A 5,288-nucleotide genomic window follows, 5' to 3' on the forward strand; every position below is an offset into this window, starting at 1 on the left:
ACCTTTGTCAGAAAAGTAATGTCTCTGTATAGATTGGTCAGAGCTTTTCTTCCAAGGAGCAAGTGTCTTTTAATCATGGCTGTGTGAAGGTTCTCAGCTGCTAACCAAGTCTTTCTGAGACCCTGGATGGCTGACATCCCCCAGGACGGTCACAGCCTGAGATCAGCTCTCCAGAGGAGACATACAGCACACCTGAGATGGTGCTTTTATGGTGCATGCAGGAAACAGCGGCCGGGACTGGGGAGGTGATTAAGATGCACAGCCCACCTGAGACAGTGCACTCACGAAGCAACTGGTCACCTGAGCTGCTCAGACCTGGAAAGGGAATAAAACACACGCCCAACCGACAAAGACTGAGCCAGAACTGTGTCTGAGTGTCTCTTGTGGAGGTATGGGTCAGCAATGGCCTGCTACAGGGGCTCTGGGTGCAGCAGACCTGGGTATGGGATAAGCCCTCTTGGAGGAGGTCGCCATTAACCCTACAATAGAACCACCAGAACTTACAGAGGACTGCAGAAACAGACTCTTGGAGGGCACAAAAAGAAACTTGTGTGCGCCAGGATCCAGAAGAAAGGAGCAGTGACCCAACAAGAAACTGAACCAGACATGCCCATGAGTATCCAGGAGTCTTCGATGGAGGTGTGGGTCAGTGGTAGCCTGCTAAACAGTCAGATGCACTGAGTGCAGCAGTGTTTGTGTGGGACCTTTTGAAGGAGGTTGCCATTATCTTCATTACCTACACCATAGCTTGACCTCAGGTCAAGGGACAGAGAGGGAAGGCAGCCTCACTCATTAACAAAATGAGAAAATTGGATTAAAGATTTACTGAACATGGCCCCACCCATCAGAACAAGACTCAGTTTCCCCTTCAGTCAGTCTTTCCCATCAGGTAGCTTCCATAAGCCTCTTATCCTTATCCATCAGAGGGTACACAGAATGAAAATCACAGTCACAGAAAACTAACCAAACTGATCACATGGACCACAGCCCTGTTTAGCTCAATGAAACTTTGAAGCATAGAATGAAGGGCCACCCAAAAAGGACAGGTCATGGTGGAGAGTTCTGACAAAACGTGGTCCACTGGAGAAAGGAATGACAAATCACTTCAGTATTCTTGTCTTGAGAAACCCATGAACAGTATGAAAAGGCAAAGAGGTATGACACTGGAAGATGAACTCCCCAGGTTGGTAGGTGCCCAATATACTACTAGAGAAGAGTAGAGAAATAACTCCAGAAAGAATGAAGAGACAGAGCCAAAGCAAAAAACATCAGCCAGTTGTGAAAGTGACTGGTGATGGGAGTAAAGTGTGATCTTGTAAAGAACACTATTGCATAGGAACCTGGAATGTCATGTCCATGAATCAAGGCAAATTGGAAGTTGCCAAATAGGCGATGGCAAGAGTGAACATCGACATTTTACTAATCAGTGAACTAAAATAGACTGGAATGGGTGAATTTAACTCAGATGACCATTATATCTACTACTTTGGGTAAGAATCCCTTAGAAGAAAAGGAGTAGCCATCATAGTCAACAAAAGAGTTCAAAATGCAGTACTTGGATACAATCTCAAAATGACAAATGATCTCTGTTCATTTCCAAGGCAAACCATCCAGTATCACAGTAATCCAAGTCTATGCCCCAACCAGTAACGCTGAAGAGGCTGAGTTGAATGGTCCTATGAAAAACCAGAAGACTTTCTAGAACTAACACTCAAAAAGATGTCCTCTTCATTATAGGGGACTGGAATGCAAAAGTAGGAAGTCAAGACATACCTGGAGTAACAGGCAAGTTTGGCCTTGGAGTACAAAATGAAGCAGGTCAAAGGCTAACAGAGTTTGCCAATAGAATATGCTGGTCATAGCAAACACCCTCTTCCAAAAACAAAGATACGACTCTATACGTGGACATCACCAAGTGGTCAATACCGAAATCAGATTAATTATATTCTTTACAGCTAATGATGGAGAAGCTCTAAAGAATCAGCAAAGCAAGACTGAGAGGTGACTGTGGCTCTGAACATGAACCTCTTAGTGTCAAATTCAGACTTCAATTGAAGAAAGTAGGGAAAACCACCAGACCATTCAAGTATTACCTAAATCAAATCCCTTACGATTATACAGTGAAAGTGACAAACAGATTCAGTGGATTAGCTCTGAAGGACAGAGTGCCTGAAGATATACGCATGGAGGTTCATGACAGCGTAGAGGAGGCAGTGATCAAGACCATCCCCAAGAAAAGAAATGCAAAAAGGCAAAATGGTTGTCTGAGGAGACCTTGCAAAAAGCTGAGAAAAGAAGAGAAGCTAAAGGAAAAGGAGAAAAGGAAAGATATACCCATTTGAATGCAAAGATTCAAAGAATAGCAAGAAGATAAGAAAGACTTCCTCAGAAATCAATGCACAAAAATAGAGGAAATTAATAGAATGGGAAAGACTAGAAATCTTTTCAAGAAACTTAAAGATACCTGGGAAACATTTCATGCAAGGATGAGCACAAAAAACAACAGAAATTGTATGGACCTTACAGAAGCAGAAGATATTAAGAAAAGATGGCAAGAATACACAGAAGAACTATACAAAAAAGATCTTCATAACCCAGATAACAACGATGATGTGATCACTCACCTAGAGCCAGATATCAAGGAATGAGAAGTCAAGTGGGCATTAGGAAGCATCACTAGGAACAAAGCTAGTGGAAGTGATGGAATTCCAGTTGAGCTTTTTCAAATCCTGAAAGATGATGCTGTGAAAATGCTACACTCAATATGCCAGCAAATTTGGAAAACTCAGCAGGGGCCACAGGACTGAAAAAGGTCAGTTTTCATTCCAATCCCAAAGAAAGGCAATTCCAATGAATGCTCAAACTACTGCACAATTGCACTCATCTCACATGCTAGCAAAGTAATACTCAAAATTTGCCAAGTAAAAAAAAAAAAAAAAAATTTGCCAAGTCAGGCTTCAACAGAACGTGAACCAAGAACTTCCAGATGTTCAAGCTGGATTTAGAAAAGGCAGGGGGACCAGAGATCAAATTGCCAACATCTGTTGGATCGGACATGAGTCTGAGTGAACTCTGGGAGTTGGTGATGGACAAGGAGGCCTGGCGTGCTGCAATTCATGGGGTCGCAAAGAGTCGGACATGGCCGAGCGACTGAACTGAACTGTTGGATCATCAAAAACTAAGACAGTTCCAGAGAAAAATCTACTTTTGTTTTACTGAGTACACCAAAGCCTTTGACTGTGTGGATCATAATAAACTGTGGAAAATTCTTAGAGATGGGAATAACAGACCACCTGATCTGCCTCCTGAGAAATCTGTGTGCAGATCAAGAAGCAACAGTTAGAAAAGGACATGGAGCAACACACTGGTTCAAAATCGGGAAAGGAGTTTATCAAGGCTGTATATTGTCACACTGCTAGTTTAACTTATATGCAGAGTACATTATGCAGAATGCCGGGCTGGATGAAACACAAGATAGAATCAAGAATGCAGGAAGAAATGTCAATAATCTTGGAAACACAGATAACACCACCCATATGGTAGAAAGCAAAGAATAACTAAAGAGCCTCTTGATGAAAGTGAAAGAGAAGAGTTAAGAAGTTGTATTAAAACTCAACATTCAGAAAACTAAGATCATGACATCATGTCCCATCCCTTCATGACAAATAGATGAGGAAACGATGGAAACAGTGAGAGAGTTTATTTTGGGGGGCTCCAAAATCACTGCAGATGGTGACTGCAGTCATGAAATTAGAAGAAGCTTGCTCTTGGAAGAAAAGCTATGACCAACCTAGACAACATATTAAAAAACAGAGACATTACTTTACCAACAAAGTTTCATTTTGTCAAAGCTATGGTTTTTCCAGCAGTCATGTATGAATGTGAGAGTTAGATTATACAGAAAGCTGAGCACTGAAGAACTGATGTTTTTGAACTGTGGTGTTGGAGATTACTCTTGAGAGTCCCTTAGACTGCAAGGGGACCCAAACAGGCCATCCTAAAGAAAATCAGTCCTGAATATTCATTGGAAGGACTGATTCTGAAACTGAAACTTCAATACTTTGGCTACCTGATGTGCAGAATTGATTCATTTGAAAAGACCCTGATGCTGAGAATGAGGGTGAGAAGTTATGACAGAGGATGAGATGGTTGAATGGCATCACCAAGGAGATGGACATGAGTTTGAGTAGCCTTCAGGAACTGGTGATGGACAAGGAAGCCTGGAGTGCTGCAGTCCATTGGTTGCAAGATTCAGACATGACTGATTGACTGAACTGAACTGAACTCAGTGAACTGCAGTCACTCTCTTCAGTGATTTTGAAATCTAAGAAAATGAAGTGATGGGACTGGATGTCACGATCTTTGTTTTTTGAAGGTGGAATTTTAAGTCAGCTTTTTCTCTCTCCTCTTTCACGTTCATCAAGAAGCTCTTTAGTTCCTTTTCATTTTCTGCCATAATGGTGGTGTCATCTGCATATCTGAGATTACTAATATTTCTCACAGCAATCTTGATTCCGGCTTGTGATTCATTCAACCCAGCATTTTGCATTGTGTACTCTGGTACTCTGCATGCAAATTAAATAAGCAGGGTGACAGTATACAGCCTTTATATATTCCTTTCCCAATTTTGAACCAGGCCATTGTTCCATTTCCAGTTCTAATTGTTGCTTCTTCATCTGCGTACAGATTTCTCTGGAGGCAGGTAAGATGGTCTGGTATTCAAATCTCTTGTATAATTTCCATAGTTTGCTGTGATCCAAACCAAATATTTGATGTAGTCAATAAATAAGAAGTAGACATTTTTCTGGAACTCTCTTGTTTTTTCTATTATCCAACTTATGTTGACAATTTGATCTCTGGTTCTTGTGCCTTTCCTGAATTCAATTTGAACATCTGGAATTTCTCAGTTCACGTACTGTTAAAGCCTGGCTTGGAAAATTTTGACCATTACTTTGTGAGATGAGTGCAATTGTGCAAAAGTTTGAACATTCTTTAGCATTGCCTTTCTTCAGGATTGGAATGAAAACTGACATTTTTCAGTCCTGTGGCCACTGCTGAGTTTTCCAAATTTGCTGGCATATTGAATGCAGCACTTTCAAAGCATCATCTTTCAGGATTTGAAAAAGCTCAACTGGAATTCCATCACCTCCACAAGTTTTGTTCCTAGTGATGCTTCCTAATGCCCACTTGACTTCTCATTCCTTGATATCTGGCTCTAGGTGAGTGATCACACCATCATTGTTATCTGGGTCATGATGATCTTTTTTGTATAGTTCTTCTGTGTATTT

The sequence above is a fragment of the Oryx dammah genome, unplaced genomic scaffold (genome assembly GCF_014754425.2).
Source record: "Oryx dammah isolate SB20612 unplaced genomic scaffold, SCBI_Odam_1.1 HiC_scaffold_20, whole genome shotgun sequence".
NCBI classification, from domain to species: Eukaryota; Metazoa; Chordata; class Mammalia; order Artiodactyla; family Bovidae; genus Oryx; species Oryx dammah.